Raw genomic sequence first — 27,420 nt, 5'->3', positions numbered from 1 at the left:
GACCTAGTATTTGACAGCACAACAAGTGACTATAGTCAGTAATAATTTAATTGTACATTTTATTTTATTTTTTATTATTTTGTTGTTGTTGTTGAGACCGAGTCTTGCTCTGTCACCCAGGCTGGAGTGCAGTGGCGCAATCTTGGCTCACTGAAACCTTCGCCTCCCAGGTTCAAGCAATTCTCATGCCTCAGACTCTTAAGCAGCTGTGATTACAAGTGCACACCACCATGCCTGGCTAATTTTTGTATTTTTAGTAGAGACGGGGTTTCATCATGTTGCCCGGTTTGGTCTCAAACTCCTGGCCTCAAGTGATCCACCCACCTAGGCCTCCCAAAGTGCTGGGATTACAGGCATGAGTCACCGCGCCCAGCCTCATTGTACATTTTTAAATAACTAAAAGAGTATACTTGGATTGCTTGTAACACAAAGGATAAATACTTGAGGGAATGGATACCTCATTTTACATGATGTGATTACACATTGCATGCCTGTATCAAAACATCTCATGTACACCATAAATATATATACGTACTATGTACTCACAAACATTAAAATAAAAGAAAATTTTAATGAAAGATTTTAAAAATATTGGCAAGAATATAGAGAAAAGAGAACATTGTACACTATTAGTGGGGATGTAAATCAGTACAGCCAATATGGAAAACAGTATGGAGGGTCCTCAAAAAATTAAAAATATAGCTACCATATGATCCAGCAATCCCACTTCTGGGTACACTTCCAAAAGAAATGAAATAAGTATGTTGAAGCAATATCTGAAATTGTGTCTACCAATTTAAGATAAATAAACTTGAAACATGTATTTAAATTTTATTAAGTATAAGGTCAAAAAAACATGTGTAAGGCTGTGCATGCTGGTTCATGCCTATAAACTCAACACTTTGGGAGGCCAAGGTGGGGAGATTGCTTGAGTCCAGGAATTCGAGACCAGCCTGGGCAACATAATGAGACTCCTCTATACTTAAAAAATATAATAAAAATAAAAATTAGCCAGGCATGGTGGCGTGCTCCTGTAGTCCCAGCTACCGGGGAGATGAAAGGATTGCTTGAGCCTGGGAGGTCAAGATTGCAGTGAGCTGTGATTGCACCATAGCACTCCAACCTGGGTGACAGCAAGACCCTGTCTCAAACAAACAAGCAAAAGTACATGTATAGGATTTGTATGCTGAAAAATACAAAACAGACCAGGTGCAATGGTCATGCCTATAATCCAAGCACTTTGGGAGGCTGAGGCAGGAGGATTGCCTGGGGCCAGGAGTTTGAAACCAGCTTAAACAACATAGTGTGTCCTTGTCTCCACCACCCCCACCCCCCAAAAAAATAGTTAGCCAGGCATGGCGGTGAGTGCCTGTGGAAGGCCGAGGCAGGAGGATAACTTCAGCCCAGAAGTTCAAGGTTACATTGAGCTATGATTGCACCACTGCACTCCAACCTGGGCAACAGAGCAAGATCCTGTCTCTAAAAAACAAAACACTACAAAACACTGATGAAGAAAAGAAGGAATATCTTAATAAATGGAAAGAAATATTGTGCTGATGAATTGGAAGATTCAACAGAGTAAAGACATCAATTCTCCCTAAACTGATTTATAGGTTAGTTGACAATTTTGTTGAGATTTGACAATTTTATAATCAAGCTTATTCTAAAATTTATGCACAAGCCGTAGAAGAGCTAAAACAATCTTGACAAAGAAGAATAAAATAGGAGGAAGTATTCTACCCAATTGTAAGGCTTACAATATAGCTAGAGGAATCAAGAGAGTGTGGTGCTTGCAGAGGGAGATGCATATAGATGAATGGAACAAAACAGGGAACCCATAAATAGAAGTGAAAAATTATGCTCAACTGATTTTTGAAAAAGGTGCAAATATATTTAATGGAGGAAGGATAGCATTTTCAATAAATGATGCTGGAACAACTGCATATCCATAGGCAAAAAATAAAACTCACACATCATAAAACTGAATTCAAAATAGATCAAGATTTAAATACAGAACATAAAGCTATCAATCATCTTTGGGACCTAGTGATTGATGAAGAATTTTTTGACATGACACAAAAAGCACAATCTATTTAAAATTGTATAAATTGGACTTAATTAAAGTTTAAAACTTTTAGTCTGTGAGACATTCTGCTAAGAGGATTAAGAGATAAGTTAAAACTGGGAGAAAATGCTTGCAAGACGTAAATCTCGCAAAGATCTCATATGTAGGGTATATAAAGATCTCTCAAAACTGAACAAGAAAACAAATATCCAATTTGAAAATGGGCAAACGATTTGAACAAATGCTGAAATAAAGAAGGTAAGCAGATGGCAAAAAACCTACATGAAAATATATTTAACTTCACTAGCTATTAGGGAAATGCAAATTAAAATCACAACGAGATATCACTACACACTTATTGGAATAGACAAAATGAAAAACAGTGACAATACCAAATTTTGGAAAGGATGCAGAGAAATTGGATCATTCAAACATTGCTGGTGAAAATTTAATATGGTACAGCTGCTCTGAAAAATAGTTTGGCAGTTTCTCAAATCTATAACATATAATTACCACATGACCTAGCCACTGTACTGCTGGAGATCTATCCCAGAAAAATGAACATTTACATTCACACAAAACCTGGACATGATGGTTAATAGCAGCTTTATTTATAATAGCCAAAAACTGGAAACAACCAAGTGTCCTTCAATAGGTAAACGGTTAATCAAACTGTGGCACGTCTATATTCCTATAGTTTAGATCGAGTTTGTCCAACCCACAGCCCGTGGGCTACATAAGGTCCAGGACAGCTTTGAATGCAGCCCAACAGAAATTCGTAAACTTCCTTAAAACATTATGAGATTTTTTTAGGGTTTTTTTTTTCTTTTTTTTTTTAGCTAATCAGCTATCGTTAGTGTTACTGTATTTTGTGTGTGGCCCAAGACAATTCTTCTTCCAGTGTGGCTCAGGGAAGCCAAAATATTGAACATCCCAAGATTTTTGCCCCCTCCAAATCTCATGTTGATATTTGATCCCAGTTGTTGGGGGTGGGGCCTAATGGGAGGTGTTTGTGTCATGGGGGCAGATCCCTTGTGAATAGATTAACATCCCCCTGGGAGGGAGGGTGAGTTCTCACTATTAGTTCCACAAGAGCTGATCATTAAGAAGAACCTGGCATGTCCACCTTCTCTCTTTCTTCCTTTCTCACCATGTGATTTACGTACAGGCTGGTTCCCCTTCACCTTCTGACATGAGTGGAAGCAGCCTGAAACCCTCAGTAGAGGTGGATGCTGGCACCACACTTCTTGTACAGCCTGCAGAACTGTGAGCCAAATAAACCTCTTATAAATTACCCAGCCTCAGGTATTCCTTTACAGCAACACAAAATGAACTAAGACATACACCAGGGACTACTATTCAGCACTAAAAGGGAATGAACTATTGATACACACAAAAACTCAAATGGAGCTGAAGGATATTGTGCTGAATGTAAAAGGCCCATATCAAAAGATCACACTGCATGGTTCCATTTATATAACATTCTTGAAATAACAAAATTACATAGATGGAGAACAGTTTAGTGTTAGTGGTTGCCAGAGTTTAGGGATGTGGCAAAGAGGTGTATGTAACTATAAAGGATAATATGAAGGAGGTTTTGTGGTGATGAAATAGTTCTGTCTCTTAATTACTGTGATGGCTACACATATCTATACATGAGAAAAAAAAAGACAGAATTATACACAAGTGTTGTACCAATTTCAGTTTCCTAGTCTTGACCAATTTCAGTTTTCTGGTTTTTCTATAGTTATGTAAAATGAAATCAGTACTATCTTTGCGTCTTCTTGTGAATGTACTATCTTTGCGTCTTCTTGTGAATCTACAATTATTTCAAAATAAAAAGTTTGGCCAGGCGTGGTGGCTCATGCCTGTAATCCTAGCACTTTGGGAGGCTGAGGCGGGTGGATCACTTGAGGTCAAGAGTTCAAGACCTGTCTAGCCAACATAATGAAACCCTGTCTCTACTAAAAATACAAAAATTAGCCAGGCATGGTGGCACACACCTGTATTCCCAGTTACTCGGGAGGCTGAGGCAGGAGAATTGCTTGAACCTGTGAGCCGGAGGTTGCAGTGAGCTGAGATCACGCCACTGCACTCCAGCCTGGGCAACAGAGTGAGACTGTCTCGAAAATAAATAAATAAATAAAATAAAATGTTTACGGGACATTTTAAGGGACAGGAAAAAATGTTTAAAAAGTGAAAAAAATTTGAACTAATTTATACTCCTACCAACAGTGTAAAAGCATCCCTATTTCTCCACATCCTCTCCAGCATCTGTTGTTTCCTGACTTTTTAATGATCACCATTCTAACTGGCATGAGATGGTATCTCATCGTGGTTTTGATTCGCATTTCTCTAATGACCAGTAATGATGAGCTTTTTTTTCATATGTTTCTTGGCCACACAAATGTCTTATTTTGAGAAGTGTCTGCTCATAGCCTTCACCCGCTTTTTGATGGGGTTGTTTTTTCTTGTAAATTTGTTGAAGTTCCTTGTAGATTCTGGATATTAGCCCTTTGTCAGATGGATAGATTGCAAAAATTTTCTCCCATTCGGTAGGTTGCCTGTTCACTCTGATGATAGTTTCTTTTGCTGTGCAGAAGCTCTTTAGAAGACAGTGTGACAATTCCTCAAAGATGTAGAACCAGAAATCCATTTGACCCAGCAATCCCATTACTGGGTATATACCCAAAGGATTATAAATCATTCTACTATAATGACACATGCACACATATGTTTATTGCAGCACTATTCACAATAGCAAAGACTTGGGACCAACCCAAATGCCAATCAATGATAGACTGGATAAAGAAAATGTGGCACATATACACCATGGAATACTATGCAGCCATAAAAAAGGATGAACTGCAGAGTTCATGTCCTCTGCAGGGACATGGATGAAGCTGGAAACCATCATTCTCAGCAAACTAACACAGGAACAGAAAACCAAACACCACATGTTCTCACTCATAAGTGGGAGTTGAACAATGAGAATGCATGGACACATGGAGGGGAGCCTCATACATCAGGGCCTGTCGGGGGGTGGGGGGCTAGGGGAGGGATAGCATTAGGAGAAATACCTAATGTAGATGATGGGTTGATGGGTGCAGCAAACCACCATGGTATGTGTATACCTATGTAACAAACCTGCACGTTTTGCACATGTATCCCAGAACTTAAAGCATAATAAGAAAAAATAAAAAAATAACCCTCAGTTTAGCACCTACTGCCTAACAAGAGAGCCAGTCACTTGAAAAAAAAGCTATATTTTATTAGATTAGACTTTTACATTAGTAATACATGCAAATAGTGAAAATTTTCAAACAAAACAGAGTATATGAAATTAAAAGTAAAATCTCTGGCTCTTCTTCCTGGCTCACATCCCAGAGTTAGCTATTTTTAACCATTTTTAGTTTTAATTCTTCAAGTGGTTTACTCTATAACCTTAAATAATATGCTTATCTATTTCTTTGTTTTAATAACTTGTACCTTACCCAAGGTAAGAAAGGTAAGAAATTAGCTCATTTAGGCCAGGCACAGTGGCTCACGCCTGTAATCCCAGCACTTTGGGAGGCTGAGGCAGGTGGATCATGAGGTCAGGAGATCGAGACCATCCTGGCTAACACGGTGAAACCCCGTCTCCACTAAAAATACAAAAATTAGCCCGCCAAAAATTGGCAGGTGCCTGTAGTCCCAGCTACTAGGGAGGCTGAGGCAGGATAATGGCATGAACCCGGGAGGCGGAGGTTGCAGTGAGCCGAGATCGTGCCACTGCACTCCAGCCTGGGCGACAGAGCGAGACTCCGTCTCAAAAAAAAATAAAATAAAATAAAATAAAAAAGAAAAAAAGAAATTAACTCATTACATTACTCCTATCTCCCATATTTTTAGAGTTAATAATATTTTAAATTCTCCTATGAATTACTTTTGTAACTTTCAATAGTATACTTTAACCACAGTTTCTGGATAGATAACAGAAATAATAGTACCTATATTTACTGAACACTTACTAAATGACAGATTTTTTTAAGCTCTTTATACAATATTAGTTTACTTCTCTTACTAACAATCTTGTGACGTAGGTACTATTATTTTCCTCATTTTATAGATAAGGAAACTGAGGCACAGAGAGATTAAATAATTTGCCCAAGTTCACAAAGCTAATAAGTGGTAGAGCCAGTACTGGAACTCAGGCAGTCCTCACCTTAGAGATTATCATTTGACTCTCTTTACATAAGATAATTTAAACTCCTCATTTTCCCTCATTCCCTTTCCTCTCTCTACCTCCAGAATCTATGTCAGATAAAATTTTATAACTCTCCAGATTTATGGCACTTAAATTTTTCTATAGATATAGTTATGCTGCCTAAGCTTTGCTTATTATTTATAAAATACCAAAAACAACAGTATTTACACTATTAGGATTATACTAATATTGTTTACTGCAGAATCATGTAGTGTAATTGAGCCCACAGAGAAGGAAATCTAATTGTATGTCTCTAAAATCATGCTATTTTAAGAATGTTCTGATCATCAATACCAAATACATTCTCTTTTCTTATTCTTCATGGATTGCTTCCTATCTAGCTCATGACTTTCTTGTACATCTCTTTTTTATTTCTTGAAGTTACTCACTTATTTTTTCCTCACAAAAGTAATGCATGCTTTTTGCATCAGGATGCTTGGCTCCAAGCAACAAAGAGTTTAACAAGTTTATTTAAACAATGAGGAAATACATTAGGTTACATAAGAGAAAGTCCATAGGGAAGGCAAGCTTAAAGGTTGGTTCATCAGTGATTACATGGTAACATCGAAGTTTTGGAGTCTTTCTGCCTCTCTCCATAGTATCAAATTTATTCCAAGGCTGTGTTCCCCTCATAGTCATGACATGATTTGCCACTATGCCCGGGCAACTGATTATTCCAATCCTTTATGTAAGTAATCTTATAGCTTTTGTTAGTGATAAATTCAAAGATAGGTAAACCTGCCTGGGGGCGGTGGCTCATGCCTGTAATCCCAGCACTTTGGGGGGCCAAGGCGGGCGGATCACCTGAGCTCAGGAGTTCGAGACTATACTGGCCAACATGGCGAAAACCCATCTCTACTAAAAATACAAAAAAAAAAAAAAAAAATTAGCCAGGCATGGTGGCGGGTGCCTGTAATCCCAGCTACTCGGAGGCTGAGGTAGAAGAATCGCTTAAACCTGGGAGGTGGAGGTTGCAGTGAGCTGAGATGGTGCCACTGCACTCCAGCCTTGGCGACAGAGCAAAACTCTAATTTTCCCAGAATTTTGAGGGAATTTCTCCACTGCCTTCTGTTAACCACAGTTACTAAGGAGAGGTCCAATACTGATCTTATTTTGGTGCCATTTTGATTTTTGGTCCTTTGTTCCATATTTGTGTTTTGTTTTTGTTTTGTTTCCGGGAGATTGTAGGATCCTCTCTCATTGAGGGTATGGAATTTCACAAGGATGTATCTAAGTTTGGATTTTCTGGCAAAATTGTATGATGATTTTTTTCAAACACACATTAAAATCAGAAAGCATTATGATAAACATGTGAATACTCATCACTTTGATTCTAACATGAATAGTTTGCTATAGTTGCTTTATCATATATCTGTCCAGCTATCTATTAATTCGCCTTATGTTTTGCTTCATTTCAAAGTAAGTTGCAGACATCAGCACATTTCACTGTAAACGCATCAGCATGCATATAATTAACTAGAGTTCAATACTGATTAGCTGTTTATTAGAAATTTACATTAAATGAGGCCAAGTGTGATGGCTCACGTCTGTAATCCCAGAAATTTGGAAGGCTGAGATAGGAGGATCACTTGACTTGAGCCCAGGAGTCTGGGACCAGTCTGGGACACAGCAAAACCTCATCTCTACAAACAGAAAAATTAAAAAATTAGTCAGACATGGTGACACACACCTCTAGACTCAGAAGGCTGAGGTGGAAGGATTGCTTGAGCCTGGGAGGTCAAGGCTACAGTGAACCATGATCATGCCACTTCATTTCAGCCTGGGTGACAGAAATACCCTGTCTCAAAAAAACTACATAAAATGAAATGCACAAGTCATATTGTACATTCACTAAATTTTGGAAAATGGATACATCTGTGTAACTCAAACCCCATCACAATATAAAATGTTAGCATCACCTCAGAAAGTTCCCTAATAACCTTTCTCCAACAATGCCCTGCTCCAGTCCTGTAGAGAAATCACTGATTTTCCCTAACATAAAGTAGTTTTGCCTGTTCTAGATTTTTATAGAAATGAAATAACATAGTGTATAATCTAGAATTTCAGATAAATTAAACAATGTAATGTATACATTTTTACTCATTATATGTTATAGCTTCTTTCATGTTGTTACATGTATAATTTCATTCCTTTTATTGCTGAGTAGTACCTATTGTATGAATACATCACAGTCTGTAAAGTTATGGAAGTATGGATTATTTCCAGATGGGGGCTATTATGAATAAATCAGCTATGAGTATTTGTCTACAAGTCTTTGCGGGCACATATGTTTAAATTCTTCATGAGTAACAACTTAGGTGTAGATTCCTGGGTCATAGGAAATGCATATGTTTAACCGGAAAAGAACTGTCAAATTTTGTAAAGTGGTTGTACCATTTTACATTCCCACCAGTGCATGAGATTTCCAGTTGCTCCACATCATTCATAATATTTGGTTTTGGAGCGTTTTTAATATTAACCATTCTGGTGGCTGTGTTAAGGTATCTCACAGTGTTTTTTTAACTGAGATATAATTCACATAATATAAAATTTACAATGTTAAAGTTTGCACTTCAGTGGTTTTCAGTATATTCATTATGTGCAACCATCACCACTATATAATACCAGAATATTTACATCACAAGAATAATCACCAGATCTGTTAGCAACTAGATTCAATTCCTACCTCCCCATACCCTGGAAACCACTAATCTACTCTCTAGCTCTATGGATTTCCCTATTCTGGACATTTTATATGAATGGAATCATATAGTATGAGGCCTTTTGTGTCTGGCTTCTTTCACTGAGTATGTTTTCAAGGTTCATCCATCTTGCAGCATGTAACAGTACTTTCTTTTTATGGCTGAATAATATTCCATTGTATCTATGTACTATAATTTGGGGAGTATTGCCATCTTAATAATATTAAGTCTTTCAATCCATGAGAATGGCATTTGTTTTCGTTTACCTAGGTCATCCTTTAATTTATTTCAATGATGTTTTATAATTTTCAATGTATATGTCTTCCACATCTTTCAAAATTTTACTCCTAAATATTTTATTCTTTGGATGCTATTATAAATGAAATTATTCTGTTTTCTTTTTTACTGTGGTAAAAACCTCTCGAGATCTATACTCCTAACAAATTATTAAGTGCACACTACAGCATTATTAACTATACACACATTGCTGTGCAACAGATCTCTAGAACTTTTTCATCCTGCAGAAGAAAACTCAATACCCATTGAACAGCAACTTCGCATTTTCCCTTTTCCCAAGCCTCCAGCCACCATTATTCTACTTCCTGCTTCTATATGTTTGACTGCTTTAAATACCACATACAAGAGGAATTGTGCAGTATTTGTCCTATGACTACCTTATTTCACTTGGTATAATGTCCTCAAGATTCATCCATGTTGTAGCATATAACCAAATTTCCTTCTTTTTAAAGGCTGAATAATATTCCATTGTTTGTGTATACCACGTTTTTAATCCTGTCATCCATCAATAGTTATTTAGGTTGTTTTGACCCCTTGGCTATTGTGAATAATGCTGCAACGAACATATGAGCGCAAATATCTCTTTGAGATCCTGCTTCTGATTTTTCAGATAGATACCCAGAAGTAAGATTGCTGGATTATGTAGTAGTTCTATTTTTAATTTTTTAGGAGTGTCCATACTCTTATTTATAGCAGTGGCACCATTTTACATTCCCACCAACAATGCAGAGTTCCAATTTCTCCACATCCTCACCAACAATCCTGTTGTTTTGTTTGTTTTAATAATGGCCATCTTAACAGGCACTAGGTGATATCTTATTGTGGATCTAATTTGCATTTCTCTGATGATTAATGATATTGAACATCTTTTCATATATCTGTTTGCTATTTGTGTGTCGTCTTTGGAAAAATTCAAGTCCCTTGATGATTCTTTAAATTGAGTTATTTGAGATTTTTGCTGAGTTGTAGGAGTTCTTTATATATGTTGGATATATTTGGATAATGTTCTCTTATCATATATTGGTTTGCAAACATGTTCTCCCATTCTGTAGGTTGCCTTTTCACTCTTGTTTGTTTCTTTTGCTATACAGAAAATGTTTAGTTTAATGCAGTCCCACTTGTCTAGTTTTGGTTTTGGTGCTGGTGCTTTAGTGTCATATCTAAGAAATCATTGCCAAGACCAGTATTACAAAGCTTTCCCCATGTTTTCTTCTAGGAGTTTTAGTTTCAGGTTTACAATTATGTTTTTCATCTATTTTCAGTTTTTTTATATATACTATAAGATTAGGGTGCAATTTTCCTCTTTTGCATGTGGATATTCAGTTTTACCAACACCATTTGTTAAAGAGACTATTCTTTCTCTTTTGTATAGTCTTGGCACCCCCACCAAAGATCATTTGACTGTATAGCCTGTGTTTATTTCTGGGTTCTCTATTCTGTTTATATGGTTTATATGTCTGTCTTTATGCAGGTACCATACTGTTTTGATTACTGTAGATTTGTAATATATTTTGAAGTCAGGAAGTATGAGGCCTTGTGCTTTTTTTCTTTCTCAAGATTGTTTTGGCTATTTGGGGTGTTTCGTGGTTCCATATGAATTTTAGGCTTGTTTTTCTATTTTCATTTAAAATCCCATGGTATTTTGGTAGGGATTGCATTGAGCTTGTAGATTGCTTTGGATATCTTAATATTAATTCTTCCAATACAGGAACATGTAATGTTTTCCATTTATTTGTGTCGTCTTTAACTTCTTTCAGCAATATTTTCTTGTTTACAGTGTATAAGCCATTGACTTCATTAATTATGTTTTTCCCATTTTATTTTTTGATGCTATTGGAGCATCAAATAGGAATTTGGAAATATTGCCTCCTATTGATTTTTTCTGAAGCATTTGAGAAGGATTGGTAACGATTCTTCTATAAATGTCTGTTAGAATTATTCAGTAAAGCCATCACATCCTGTGCTTTTCTTTGATAAAAGTTTTTAGTTACTGATTCAATTTCCTTACTAGTTATAGGTCTGTTCAGATTCTATTTCTTCATGATTCTCTGTTAATAGGTTGCATGTTTCTGGAACTTTATCCGTTTCTTTCAGATTACTCAATTTGTTGGCATATAATGTCTCATAGTAGTCTTTTTTTCTTTTATACTTTAAGTTTTAGGGTACATGTGCACAACGTGCAGGTTTGTTACATATGTATACATGTGCGATCTTGGTGTGCTGCACCCCACTCCCCCCACCCCACAACAGGCCACAGTGTGTGATGTTCCCCTTCCTGTGTCCATGAGTTCTCATTGTTCAATTCCCACCTGTGAGTGAGAACATGCGGTGTTTGGTTTTTTGTCCTTGCGATAGTTTGCTGAGAATGATGGTTCCCGGCTTCATCCATGTCCCTACAAAGGACATGAACTCATCATTTTTATGGCTACATAGTATTCCATGGTGTATATGTGCCACATTTTCTTAATCCAGTCTATTGTTGTTGGACATTTGGGTTGGTTCCAAGTATTTGCTATTGTGAATAGTGCCACAATAAACATACGTGTGCATGTGTCTTTATAGCAGCATGATTTATAATCCTTTGGGTATATACCCAGTAATGGGATGGCTGGATCAAATGGTATTTCTAGTTCTAGATCCCTGAGGAATCGCCACACTGACTTCCACAATGGTTGAACTAGTTTACAGTCCCACCAACAGTGTAAAAGTGTTCCTATTTCTCCACATCCTCTCCAGCACCTGTTGTTTCCTGACTTTTTAATGATCACCATTCTAACTGGTGTGAGATGGTATCTCACTGTGGTTTTGATTTGCATTTCTCTGATGGCCAGTGATGATGAGCATTTTTTCATGTGTCTGTTGGCTGCATAATTGTCTTCTTTTGAGAAGTGTCTGTTCATATCCTTTGCCCACTTTTTGATGGAGTTGTTTGTTTTTTTCTTGTAAATTTGTTTGAGTTCATTGTAGATTCTGGATATTAGCCCTTTGTCAGATGAGTAGGTTGCAAAAATGTTCTCCCATTCTGTAGGTTGCCTGTTCACTCTGATGGTAGTTTCTTTTGCTGTGCAGAAGCTCTTTAGTTTAATTAGATCCCATTTGTCAATTTTGGCTTTTGTTGCCATTGCTTTTGGTGTTTCAGACATGAAGTCCTTGCCCATGCCTATGTCCTGAATGGTATTGCCTAGGTTTTCTTCTAGAGTTTTTATGGTTTTAGGTCTAACATGTAAGTCTTTAATCCATCTTGAATTAATTTTTGTAAAAGGTGTAAGGAAGGGATCCAGTTTCAGCTTTCTACATATGGCTAGACAGTTTTCCCAGCACCATTTATTAAATAGGGGATCCTTTCCCCATTGCTCGTTTTTATCAGGTTTGTCAAAGATCAGATTGTTGTAGATATGTGGCATTGTTTCTGAGCTCTCTGTTCTGTTCCATTGATCTGTATCTCTGCTTTGGTACCAGTACCATGCTGTTTTGGTTACTGTAGCCTTGTAGTATAGTTTGAAGTCAGGTAGCGTGATGCCTCCAGCTTTGTTCTTTTGGCTTAGGATTGACTTGGCAATGTGGGCTCTTTTTTGGTTCCATATGAACTTTAAAGTAGTTTTTTCCAATTCTGTGAAGAAAGTCATTGGTAGCTTGATGGGGATGGCATTGAATCTATAAATTACCTTGGGCAGTATGGCCATTTTCACGATATTGATTCTTCCTACCCATGAGCATGGAATGTTCTTCCATTTGTTTGTATCCTCTTTGATTTCCTTGAGCAGCAGTTTGTAGTTCTCCTTGAAGAGGTCCTTCACATCCCTTGTAAGTTGGATTCCTAGGTATTTTATTCTCTTTGAAGCAATGGAACACGCTTCAAATTTCAAATGAGTGAAAAGTGCTTCAAATTTCAAATGAGTGAAAAATGGGAGTTCACTCATGATTTGGCTGTTTCTCTCTTATTGGTGTATAAGAATGCGTGTGATTTTTGCACACTGATTTTGTATCCTGAGACTTTGCTGAAGTTGCTTATCAGCTTAAGGAGATTTTGGGCTGAGAACATGGGGTTTTCTAGATATACAATCATGTCATCTGCAAACAGGGACAATTTGACTTCCTCTTTTCCTAATTGAATGCCCTTTATTTCCTTCTCCTGCCTGATTGCCCTAGCCAGAACTTCCAACACTATGTTGAATAGGAGTGGTGAGAGAGGGCGCCCCTGTCTTGTGCCAATTTTCAAAGGGAATGCTTCCAGTTTTTGTCCATTCAGTATGATATTGGCTGTGGGTTTGTCATAGATAGCTCTTATTATTTTGAGATAGTTCCCATCAATACCTAATTTATTGAGAGTTTTTAGCATGAAGGTTGTTGAATTTTGTCAAAGGCCTTTTCTGCATCTTTTGAGATAATCATTTGGTTTTTGTCTTTAGTTCTTTTTATATGCTGGATTATGTTTATTGATTTTTGTATGTTGAACCAGCCTTGCATCCCAGGGATGAAGCCCACTTGATCATGGTGGATAAGCTTTTTGATGTGCTGCTGGATTCGGTTTGCCAGTATTTTATTGAAGATTTTTGCATCAATGTTCATCAAGGATATTGGTCTAAAGTTCTTTTTTGTTGTGTCTCTGCCTGGCTTTGGTATCAGGATGATGCTGGTCTCATAAAATGAGTTAGGGAGGATTCCCTCTTTTTCTATTGATTGGAATAGTTTCAGAAGGAATGGTACCAGTTCCTCCTTGTACCTCTGGTAGAATTCGGCTGTGAATCCATCTGGTCCTGGACTTTTTTTGGTTGGTAAGCTATTAATTATTGCCTCAATTTCAGAGCCTGTTATTGGTCTATTCAGATATTCAACTTCTTCCTTGTTTAGTCCTTGGGAGAGTGCATGTGTTGAGGAATTTATCTATTTCTTCTAGATTTTCTAGTTTATTTCTGTAGAGGTGTTTATAGTATTCTCTGATGGTAGTTTGTATTTCTGTGGGATCAGTGGTGATATCCCCTCTGTCATTATTTATTGCGTCTATTTGATTCTTTTCCCTTTTCTTCTTTATTAGTCTTGCTAGTGGTCTATTAATTTCGTTGATCTTTTCAAAAAACCAGCTCCTGGATTCATTGATTTTTTGAAGGGTTTTTTGTGTCTCTATTTCCTTCAGTTCTGCTCTGATCTCAGTTATTTCTTGCCTTCTGCTAGCTTTTGAATGTGTTTGTTCTTGCTTCTCTAGTTCTTTTAATTGTGATGTTAAGGTGTCAATTTTAGATCTTTCCTGCTTTCTCTTGTGGGCATTTAGTGCTATCAATTGCCCTCTACACACCACTTTGAATGTGTCCCAGAGATTCTGGTATGTTGTGTCTTTGTTCTCGTTGGTTTCAAAGAACATCCTTACTTCTGCCTTCATTTCATTATGTACCCAGTAGTCATTCAGGAGCAAGTTGTTCAGTTTCCATGTAGTAGAGTGGTTTTGAGTGAGTTTCTTAATCCTGAGCTCTAGTTTGATTGCACTGTGGTCTGCAAGACAGTTTGTTATAATTTCTGTTCTTTTACATTTGCTGAGGAGTGCTTGACTTCCAACTATGTGGGTAATTTTGGAATAGGTGTGGTGTGGTGCTGAAAAAATGTATATTCTGTTGATTTGGGGTGGAGAGTTCTGTAGATGTCTATTAGGTCTCTTTGGTGTAGAGCTGAGTTCAATTCCTGGATATCCTTGTTAACTTTCTGTCTCGTTGATCTGTCTAATATTGACAGTGGGGTGTTAAATTCTCCCATTATTATTGTGTGGGAGTCTAAGTCTCTTTGTAGGTCACTAAGCACTTGCTTTATGCATCTGGGTACTCCTGTATTGGGTGCATATATATTTAGGTTAGTTAGTTCTTGTTGAATTGATCCCTTTACCATTAGTAATGGCCTTCTTTGTCTCTTTTGATCTTTGTTGGTTTAAAATCTGTTTTATCAGAGATTAGGATTGCAACCCGTGCCTTTTTTTGTTTTCCATTTGCTTGGTAGATCTTCCTCCATCCCTTTATTTTGAGCCTATGTGTGTCTGTGCATGTGAGATGAGTTTCCTGAAGACAGCAAACTGATGGGTCTTGACTGTTTATCCAATTTGCCAGTCTGTGCCTTTTAATTGAAGCATTTAGCCCATTTACATTTAAGGTTAGTATTGTTTTGTGTGAATTTGATCCTGTCATTATGATGTTAGCTGGTTATCTTGCTCATTAGTTGATGCAGTTTCTTCCTAGCCTTGATGGTCTTTACAATTTGGCATGTTTTTGCAGTGGCTGGTACTGGTTGTTCCTTTCCATGTTTAGTGCTTCCTTCAGGAGCTCTTTTAGGGGAGGCCTGGTGGTGACAAAATCTCTCAGCATTTGCTTGTCTGTAAAGGATTTTATTTCTCCTTCACTTATGAAGCTTAGTTTGGCTGGATATGAAATTCTGGGTTGCAAATTCTTTTCTTTAAGAATGTTGAATATTGGCCCCCACTCTCTTCTGGCTTGTAGGGTTTCTGCAGAGAGATCAGCTGTTAGTCTGAGGGGCTTCCCTTTGTGGGTAACCCGACCTTTCTCTCTGGCTGCTCTTAACATTTTTTCTTTCATTTCAACTTCGGTGAATAGGACAATTATGTGTCTTGGAGTTGCTCTGCTCGAGGAGTATCTTTGTGGCATTCTCTGTATTTCCTGAATTTGAATATTGGCCTGCCTTGCTAGATTGGGGAAGTTCTCCTGGATAAAATCCTGCAGAGTGTTTTCCACCTTGGTTCCATTCTCCCCATCACTTTCAGGTACACCAATTAGATGTAGATTTGGTCTTTTCACATAGTACCATATTTCTTGGAGACTTTGTTCGTTTCTTTTTATTCTTTTTTTCTCTAAACTTCTCTTCACTCTTCATTTCATTCATTTTGTCTTCCATCACTGATACCCTTTCTTCCAGTTGATCGCATCGGTTACTGAGGCTTGTGCGTTCGTCACGTAGTTCTTGTGCCATGGTTTTCAGCTCCATGAGGTCCTTTAAGGACTCCTCTGCATTGGTTATTCTAGTTATCCATTGGTCTAAGTTTTTTTCAAAGCTTTTAAATTCTTTGCCATTGGTTCGAACTTCCTCCTTTAGCTTGGAGTAGTTTGATCTTCTGAAGCCTTCTTCTCTCAACTTGTCAAAGTCATTCTCCATCCAGCTTTGTTCCATTGCTGGTGAGGAGCTGCATTCCTTTGGAAGAGGTGAGGCGCTGTGATTTTTAGAGTTTCCGATTTTTCTGCTCTGTTTTTTCCCCATCTTTGTGGTTTTATCTACCTTTGGTCTTTGATGATGGTGACCTACAGATGGGTTTTTGGTGTGGATGTCCTTTCTGTTTGTTAGTTTTCCTTCTAACAGTCAGGACCCTCAGCTGCAGGTCTGTTGGAGTTTACTGGAGGTCCACTCCAGACCCTGTTTGCCTGGGTATCAGTAGCGGTGGCTGCAGAACAGCGGATATTGGTGAACAGCAAATACTGCTGCCTGATCGTTCCTCTGGAAGTTTTGTCTCAGAGGAGTACCCGGCTCTGTGACGTGTCAGTCTGCCCGTACTCGGGGGTGCCTCCCAGTTTGGCTACCCGGGGGTCAGGGACCAACTTGAGGAGGCAGTCTGCCCGTTCTCAGATCTCAAGCTGCATTCTAGGAGAACCACTACTCTCTTCAAAGCTGTCAGACAGGGACATTTAAGTGTGAAGAGATTATTGCTGTCTTTTGTTTGTCTGTGCCCTGCCCCCAGAGGTGGAGCCTAGTGAGGCAGGCAGGCCTCCTTGAGCTGTGGTGGGCTCCACCCAGTTCAAGCTTCCTGGCTGCTTTGTTTACCTACTGAATCCTGGGCAGTGGCGGGTGCTCCTCCCCCCGCCTCGCTGCCACCTTGCAGTTTGATCTCAGACTGCTGTGCTAGCAATGAGCGAGGCTCTGTGGCCGTAGGACCCTCCTAGCCAGGTGCAGGATGTAATCTCCTGGTGTGCCGTTCATTAAGCCCTTTGGAAAAGCACAGTATTAGGGTGGGAGTGACCCGATTTTCCAGGTGCCATCTGTGACACCTTTCTTTGACTAGGAAAGGGAATTCCCCCACCCCCTGGGCTTCCCGGGTGAGGTGATGCCTCGCCATGCTTTGGCTCATGCACGGTGCGCTGCACCCACTGTCTGGCACTCCCCATTGAGATCAACCCAGTACCTCAGTTGGAAATGCAGAAATCATTTGTCTTCTGCATCTCTCACTCTGGGAGCTGTAGACTGGAGCTGTTCCTATTCAGCCATCTTGGCTCCACCCCTGTGTCCTATTTTTTTTTTTAACTTTTTAAAAGATGGGGTCTTGCCGTGTTGTTTGGGCTGATCTGAAACTCCTGGCCTCAAGTGATCCTCCTGCCTCAGCCTCGCAAAAAGTGCAGGGATTACAGGCGTGACTGCTGTGCCTGGTCTGTCTTACGGAGAGTTTTGAGCCTCGTTTCTTCTCTTTCTCTCTTCTTTTGTGTTTTGTTGACTTTTTGTAGTACATGCTTTGATTCTTTTCTCATTTTCTTTTCTATATCTTCTATAGTTACTTTTTTTGTGGTTACCATGGGACTTACCTAAGATATCTTATAGTTATAACAATATATTTTAAACTGATAATATCTTAAATTCAGTCACATATAAAAGCTGTACCTTTTTACTTATCCCCCCACACTTTCTGATATTAATGTCACAAATTACATCTTTTTATATTTTGTAGTTAATTCTTATACTTTTATCTTTTAACATCTATACCAGAACTAAAAGTGATTTCTGCATCACCATAGCAATATCACAGTAATATGTATTTGTCTAAATATTTACCTTTAACAGAGAGCTTTATACTTTCATACGGTTTCACCTTGCTATTTACCATCCTTTCATTTCACCTTTAAGGATTCCCTTTAGCATTTCTTCTAAGGCAAATCTAGTTGTAATGAGCTCCCTCCATCTTTTGTTTATCTTGGAAAGTCTTTCCTTCCCCTTCATTTTTGAAAGACAGCTATGCCAAATGTATTTTGTTGGCAGTATTTTTCTTTCAGCACTTTGAAAATATATCCCACTTTCTTCTGGCCTACTAGGTTTATGCTGAAAAATTTACTGATGGTTTCATGAGGACTCCCTTGTATATGATGAGTCACTTTGCACCTGCTGCTTGGAAAACTCTCTTATCTTTGACTTTTCACAATTCAATCACAATTTGTCTTGTGGACTCCATTGGTTTCATCCTAGTTGGAGTCCTTTGGGATCCTTGACTATGGATGTCCATTTTCTTTCCCAAGTTTTGGAAGTTTTTGTCTGTTATATCTTCAAACAGGCTTTCTCCACCTTTCTCTCTCTTCTCCTTCTGCAATTCCTATCGTGTATATTGGTCTGCTTGATGGTGTCTCGTAAGTCTCTTAGGCTTTGTTCTTCACTCTTTTTCTTTTTTCTTTTTCTTTTTTTCTTGAGACAGGGTCTCACATTGTCACCCAGGCTGGAGTACAGTGGTGTGAACATGGCTCACTTCAGCCTCAATCTCCTGGGCTCAAGCAATCCTCCTGCTTCAGCCCCCCAAGTAGCTGGGACTACAGGCATGTGCCACCAAACTCTGCTAATTTTCATTTTGTACAAAAAGTACAAAATTTTTGTACAGGGTTTTACCATCTTGCCCAGGCTGGTCTCAAACTCCTGAACCCAAGTGATCCTCCTGCCTCAGCCTCCCAAAGTATTGGGATTACAGGTGTGAGCCACTATTCTTGGCCTCTTTTTTTTTTCCTTTCTTCCTCTGACTGGATAATTTCAAGGGGCTTGTCTGTGAGTCCATTGATTCTTCTGCTTGGTCAAGTCTCCTGTTGAAATTCTTTAGTGAATTTTTCAATTCAGTTATTATATTCTTCAGCAGCAAAAAAAATCTGTTTTATTCTTTTTTTATGTGTTCTATTTTTTGGTGATATTTTCATTTTGTTTATGCATAGTTTTCCTGAGTTCACTGAGCATCTTTGTAACAGCTATTTTGAATTCTTGGTCAGGTTGTTCATTTATCTTAATTTACTTTTTTCAATTTTATAACTTTATTTGATGTTTTTGATGATCAGTGATTCAGTTCTCATCCACATTGACTGTCTGTAGATTTTCGAAAGTGGTAACAGGTACATAGGTAACCAAAGTATAGAGCTTATTTGGTGAATCTTCATCCTCATTACGTTTTCTAGACAACCGCACATGGGTAGGGTATGGGACATTCCTTATTCCTTTGGCCCAGACAGCTTTGTTGAACCTGGTGTCAATGCACACATCTGGAGTTCCCATCTCCTTCATGGCAAATTTCCGAATCTCTTTGAGTGCCCGAGGGGCACGCTTCTTGAAGCCCACTGCATGGATGCGCTTGTGAATGTTGATGGTGTACCCTCAGGTCACCACCTTGTTGATGGCAGAATGGCCCTTTTTCTTCTTGTCATCCTTCTTTGCGGGAGCCATTCTGCTGGGTTTAAGTTGGAAAGGAAGCTATCTTAATTTCTTTAGAGTTGGTTTCTGAGATTTATTTTGTTCCTTTAATTGGGTTATATTACCCTCTTTTGTTGTGTGGCTTATAAATTGGTGCTGTTTTCTGTGCATTTGAAAAAAATAGCTATCTCTACTGGTCTTTACACTCTGGCTTTGTATAGAAAAAGACCTTTATCAATCAATCTGGCTAGAGACTCTGGGGGTCTCTCAAATATTTTCTGTGGATATATCTTCTCTGAATTTGTGTATGTAAATTACCAACCTGAGGAATATTCTTGCTTATTTTTAGGGGCTCATAATCTTTTGCTTCCCCTAGCGTCTGTGTGTGGTACTGCAGATTCTCTGGAGCTGCCACAAAGCATCCAATTCTTTTTTGTTCTCAGTGGTCCCCACATTTCTAGAAAAATGTATGCTGGATTATGTCAGTGCTTTGAGTTGGTGAGACAGTAACCAGTCCCTCAGGCAGCCTCCTGAAAATCTTGAACATTAAACACATGCATCACTCCACTCGCTCTTCCATTTACCCATGAAGGAAAGGCCACTGAGTTGAATCAGCCTCTGTCTGCTGTACCATGGGTCCTTTAGAGCAGCAGCCAGACACCCTCCTCTCTTTTGTTCTCAGATTCCCCCAGGTGTCTAGAATATTTTGCATTCAGTCAGCATTCTGAGACAGGCAAGATAGAAACCAGTTCCTCATACAGCCCCTGAAAAAGCTGGAATGTTTGACACACCCACCAACTCTTTACCTTTCCATGGAGAAGCCAGGAATTGGAAGTTTTCTCCCACTGGTTCCACTCTGCACCAGGGAGAGAGAACATGGTGAGGGGGTGCATGCTAATGTTAACCATCACCTTTGTCTGAACATTGGATATATGATTCAGCCTTCTGTTTTCCCCTCCATAGAGAAGCCAGAAGCTGGGAGTTCTCTTCTGATTATTCCATGCTGAGCCAGGGGAAGGAACAGGGTGAGCTAGTGCCCCAGACTTTCTAACTGACTTTGATGCAGCTGATGTCATGCTCACGTGGGGTGCAGGAGCTTCTTAAATGGTTTCTGTATTTCTCATAAAGAATTGTTGTTGAATTGATGTCTCTGTGCAAGAAAGGACAGTCCAGGGCTTCCTTTTCCACTCTCTTCCTAATGTCACTTCCTCTGGAATTGTTTGCTAAATTTCATTTTGATTGTTCATTGCTAGTGTATAGAAATACAACTAATTTTTATATTGATTTAGTATTTGCAACTTTGCCGAACTTGGTTGTTAGCTATTATAGGGGTGTGCGTGTGTGTATCCTTTATGAATTTTCTGTGTAAGATTATGCCATCTGCAAATAGAGATTTACCTCTTTCTTTCTAATCTGGATACTATTTAGTTCTTTTTCTTGTCTAGGAAATCTCCATTACAATGTTGAATAGAAGTTGAACAGGAGTGATGAAAGTGGACAACCTCATCTACTTCCTGAACATGGGGGTAAGCACTCAGGCTTTTACTATTAGGTATCATGTTACCTATGTGTTTTTTGTTTTGTTTTGTTTTGTTTTCAGACACTCGTATCTGGCTGGCAAACTTATCTTCTATTCCTAGTTTGTTGAGGGTTTGTATCATTAATGGCTGTTGGATTTAATCAAATGCTTTTTCAGTGTCTATTGAGATGGTTATGTGGGTTTTATCCCTTATTCTATTAATATGGTGTATTGTGTTGATTCATGCTTATATGTTGAATCAGCCTTGCGTTTCTGATATAAACTGCACTTGCTGTTTATTTCTTTTTATATGCTTCTTAATTCATTTTGGCATATAGTGCTTTTAACATGCTGTTGTATTCAGTTGGCTAAAAATTTTATCGAGTATTTTTGCATCAGTATTCAAAGAATATTGGTCTGAAGTACTTTTCTGGTGATTGCTCTTGTCTGACTTTGTTATAGAGATAATACTGGCCTCCTACAATGAGTTAAGAATTTGATTTTTTTTATTACTAACACAATATCTATGCTTGTTGTAAGTCTATTCAAATTTTCTACTTCTTTTTGACTCATTTTCGGTAGCTTATGTGTTTCTAGAAATTTATCTAATTTCTTGGCATATGTATTAGTCCAGGTTCTCCAAAGAAACACAAGCACTGGGATATATAATGAGATTTATTATAAGGAATTGTCTCACACAATTATGGAGGTTGAGAAATTCTACAATCAGCTATCTATAAGCAAGAGATCGAGGAAAGCTGGATTTGTGTAAATTTGGTGTTACTCTTTTATTTCTTTTAAAAATTTTTTTATTTTTAATTTTTGTGGGTGGATAGTGGGTGTATATATTTATGGTGTATTTGAGATATTTTGGTACAGACATGCAATGTGTAACAATCACACCATGAAAATGGTGTATCCATCACCTCAAGCATTTATCCTTTGTGTTACACACAATCCAATTATAGTCATAGTTATTTTAAAATGTACAATTAAATTATTGACTATAGTCACCTGCTGTGCTATCAAATACTAGGTCTTATTCATTCTTTTTAACTATTTTTTTTTTTTTACCCATTAACCATTCCCACCTCCCCCAAAACCCCCGACTACTCTCCCCAGCCTCTGGTAACCATCCCTCTATTCTCTATGTCCATGAGTTCAATTGTTTTGATTTTTAGATCTCACAAATAAGTGAGAACATGCAATGTTTCTCTTTCTGTGCCTGGCTTATTTCACTTAGCGTAATAACCTCCAGTTCCATCAATGTTGTTGCAAATGTCTAGATGTCATTCATTTTTATGGCTGAATGGTACTCTATTGTGTATAAGTAGCACATTTTCTTTCTTCATCTGTTGGTGAACACTTAGGTTGCTTCCAAATGTTGGCTATCGTGAACGCTGCTGCAACAAATATGGGAGGGCAGATATCCTTCAATATACTCATTTCCTTTCTATTGGGCTTATACCCAGCAATGGGATTGCTGGATCGTATGGTAGTTCTCTTTTCAGTTTTTTGAGGAACCTCCAAACTTCTCCATAGTGGTTTTACTAATTTACATTCCCGCCAACAGTGTACAAGGGTTCATTCTTCTCACATCCTTGTCAGCATTTGTTATTGCCTGTCTTTTGGATAAAAGCCATTTCAACTGAGGTGATGATGAAACATCTGATTGATGATGATATCTTGTTGTAGTTTTAATTTGCATTTCCTTAATGATCAATGATGTAGAGCACCTTTATATATGTCTGTTTGCCATTTGTAGGTCTTCTTTTGAAAAATGTCTATCCAAACCTTTTGCCCAGTTTTTAATCGTATTATTGGGTTTTTTCCTATAGAGTTGTTTGAACACGTCTATATTCTGGTTATTAATCCTTTATCAGATACATAGTTTGCAGATATTTTCTCCCATTCTGTGGGTTGTCTCTTCACTTTGTTGATGGTTTCCTTTGCTGTGCAGAAGCTTTTTAACTTGATGTGACCCCATTTTTCCATTTTAACTTTGATTGCCTGTGCTTATGGGGTATTACTCAACAAATTCTTGTCCAGACCAATGTTGTGAAGAGTTTCTCCAATGTTTTCCTCTAGTAGTTTTATGTTTTGAGGTCTTTAATCCATTTTGATTTGATTTTTGTATGTGGTGAGAGGTGGGACTCTAATTTCATTCTTCTGCAAATGGATATCCAGTTTTCCCAGCACCATTTATTGAAGAGATTGTCTTTTCCCCAATGTATGTTCTTGGGACCTTTGTCAAAAACGAGTTCACTGTAGGTGTGTGGATTTATTTCTGGGTTCTTTATTCTGTTCCATTGGCCTATGTGTCTTTTTTAACGCCAGTACTATGCTGTTTGGGTTACTTATAACTCTGTAGTATAATTTGAAGTCAGGTTCCTCCAATTCTGTTCTTCTTGCTCAAGATAGCTTTGGCTATCTGGGTCTTTTGTGGTTCCATATAAATTTTGTGATTGTTTTTTGCATGTCTGTGAAGAATATCATTGGCATTTTAAAAGGGATTGCATTGAATCTGTAGATTGCTTTGGGTAGTAGGGACATTTTAACAGTATTGATTCTTCCAATCTATGAACATAGAATATCTTTCCATTTTTGGGTGACCTCTTCAGTTTCTTTCATTTGTGTTTTATTGTTTTCATTGTAGAGATATTTTACTTCTTTGGGTAAGTTATTCCTAGATATTTTATTTTATTGTGGCTATTGTAAATGGGATTAATTTTTTAAATTTCTTTTCAGATTGTTCACGGTTGTCATATAGAAATGCTACTGAATTTTAGGCCAAGCCTGGTGGCTCATGCCTGTAATCGCAGCAGTTTGGGAGGCTGAGACAGGCGGGTCATTTGAGGCCAGGAGTTCGAGACCAGCCTGACCAACACGGCGAAACCTGGTCTTTACTAAAAATACAAAAATTAGCTGGGTGTGGCGGCCCATGCCTGTAGTCCCAGCTATTGGGAGGCTGAGGCATAAGAATCTCTTTAACCTGGGAGGCAGAGGTTGCAATAAGCCATGATCATGCCACTGTACTCAAGCCTGGGTGACAGATCAATACTCTGTCTCAAAAAAAAAAAAAAAAAAAAAGGAAAGAAAGAAATAGAGAAAGAAAGAAGAAAGAAAAGAAAAGAAAAGAAATGCTACTGATTTCTGCATGTTGATTTTGTATATTGCAACTTTGCTAAGTTTATCAGTTTTAATAGTTTTCTTGTTGAGTCTTTCAGTTTTTCCAAATATAAGATCATATCATCTGCAAACAGATCATTTGACTTCTTCCTTTCCAATTCAGATGCCCTTTCATTCCTTCTCTTGATTGATTGCTCTAGCTAAGACTTCCAGTACCATGTTGAGTAACAGTGGTGAAAGTGGGCATCCTTGTCATTTTCCAGATCTTACAGGAAAGGCTTTCCATTTCTCCCCATTCAGTATGATATTAGGTGTCATATGTTAGTCTGTCATACATGGCTTTTATTATGTTGAGGTATGTTCTTTCGATTCCCAGTTTTCTGAGGAATTTTATCATGAAGGAATGTTAAATTTTATCAAATGCTTTTCAGCATCAATTGAAATGATCGTATGGTTTTTCCTCTTCATTTTGTTGATATGATGTATCATGTTGATTGATTTGCCTATGTTGAACCATCCTTGAATTCCAGGGATAAATCCCATTTGCTCATGATGAATGATCTTTTTAATTTATTGTTGAATTCAATTTGCTACGATTTTCTTAAGGATCTTTGCATTAATATTCATGAGTGATATTGGCCTGCAGTGTTCCTTTTATGATGTGTCTTTGGTTTTGGTATCAGGGTAATACTGGCCTCATAGGATGAGTTTGGAAGTATTCCCTCTTCCTCTATTTCTTGGAATGGTTTGAGTAGGATTGGTATTAGTTCTTCTTTAAATGTTTGGTAGAATTCAGCAGTGAAGCCGACAGGTCCTGGGCTTTTCTTTACTGGGAGATGTTTTATTTCTGCTTTGATCTTGCTACTTGTTATTTGTTTGTTCAGGTTTGGGACTTCTTCTTGGTTCAATCTTAGTAGATTGTATGTGTGTAGGAATTTGTCCATCTTTTTTTTAGATTTTCCAATTTATTGGCATGTAGTTACCCATAGCAGCCACTAATAATCCCTTGAATTTCTGCAGTATCTGTTTCAATGTCTCCTTTTTCATCTCTGATTTTATTTATTTTGGTCTTCTCTATTTTTTTCTTAGTCTGGCTAAAATTTGTCGATTTTGTTTATCTTTTCAAAAAACCAACTTTCTGTTTAATTGAGTTTCATATTCTTTTCTTCCTTTCAAATTCATTTATTTCTGCTCTGATCTTTATTATTTCTTTTCTTCTACTAATTTTGGTTTGGCTTGCTCTTGCTTTTCTAGTTCTTTAAGATGTGTTATTAGGTTATTTATTAGAAGTTTTTCTTTTTTGATGTAGGTGCTTACAGCTATACATTTCCCTCTTAGTATGGCTTTTGCTGTATCCCATAGGTTTTAGTATGCTGTCTTTCTGTTGTCATTTGTTTCAATAAATTTTTCAATATTCTTCTTAATTTCTTTATTGACCCACTGGTCACTCAGGAGCATATTGTTTAATTTCCGTGTATTTGTATAGTTTCCAAAATCCCTCGTTACTGATTTCTAGTTTTATTCCATTGTGGTCAGAGAAGATGCTTGATGTTATTTCAATTTTTTGAATATGTTAAGACTTCTTTTGTGACCTAACATATGGTCTATCCTTGAACATGATCCTTGTGTTGAGGAAAAGAATGTGTATTCTGCAGCCATGGATGAAATGTTCTGTAAATATCTATTAGGCCCATTTGTTGCACAGTGCAGATTTTCTGGTGTTTCTTTGTTGATTATCTGTCTGGAAGATCTGTCCAATGCTGAAAGTAGGGTGTTGAAGTCTCCAGCTATTTTTGTATTGAGGCCTGTCTCCTTAGCTCTAATAATATTTGCTTTACACAGTTGTGTGTTCCAGGGTTGGATATATATATATATATATATATATATATATATATATCTCCTGTGTTGGTCATGATGATATCAACAAGATGATATAATGATGGTGTATATATGTAATTATATAATATACATATATAATTATATATATAATATATATAATATACATATATAATTATATATATAATATATATAATATACACATATAATTATATAGATAATATACATATATAATTATATAGATAATATACATATATAATTATATATAATATATAATATACATATATAATTATATAGATAATATATATAATATACATATTTGATTATATAGATAATATATAATATACATATATAATTATATATAATATATACTATACATATATAATTATATATAATATATAATATACATATATAATTATATATAGTATATATAATATAATATATAAATTATATATATTATATATTATATAAATTATATATAATATATATAATTAATATATAAATTATATATAATATATAATATAATCTATCAATTATATATAATATATATAATTTTTATATATATTATATATAATTTTTATATTATATATAATATAAAAATTATATATATTATATAATATAAAAATTATATATATTATATATAATATATAAATTATATATTTCATACAATATAATATATAAATTATATATATCATACAATATAATATATAAATTATATATATCATACAATATAATATATAAATTATATATATCATACAATATAATATATAAATTATATATATCATACAATATAATATATAAATTATATATATCATACAATATAATATATAAATTATATATATCATACAATATAATATATAAATTACATATATCATACAATATAATATATAAATTATATATATCATATAATATAATATATAAATTATATATATCATATAATATAATATATAAATTATATATATCATATAATATAATATATAAATTATATATATAATATATAATATAATATATTATATTATATATAATATATAATATAATATATTATATTATATATAATATATAATATAATATATTATATTATATATAATATATAATATAATATATTATATTATATATAATATATAATATAATATATTATATTATATATAATATATTATATAATATATAAATTATATATTATATATATAATATATAAATTATATATTATATATATAATATA

At 36.4% G+C, this 27,420-nt stretch overlaps 1 pseudogene; it reads right to left on the bottom strand.

Moving 5' to 3' along the window:
- Nucleotides 1-15,094: 15,094 nt before the first annotated feature.
- LOC129395280 (large ribosomal subunit protein eL31-like) lies at nt 15,095-19,831 on the bottom strand (annotated as a pseudogene).
- Nucleotides 19,832-27,420: the final 7,589 nt, after the last annotated feature.

The sequence above is a fragment of the Pan paniscus genome, chromosome X (genome assembly GCF_029289425.2).
Source record: "Pan paniscus chromosome X, NHGRI_mPanPan1-v2.0_pri, whole genome shotgun sequence".
Taxonomy (NCBI): domain Eukaryota; kingdom Metazoa; phylum Chordata; class Mammalia; order Primates; family Hominidae; genus Pan; species Pan paniscus.
The sequence above is the reverse complement of the archived record's forward strand: the minus strand, read 5'-3'. Positions and strand labels throughout refer to the sequence as shown.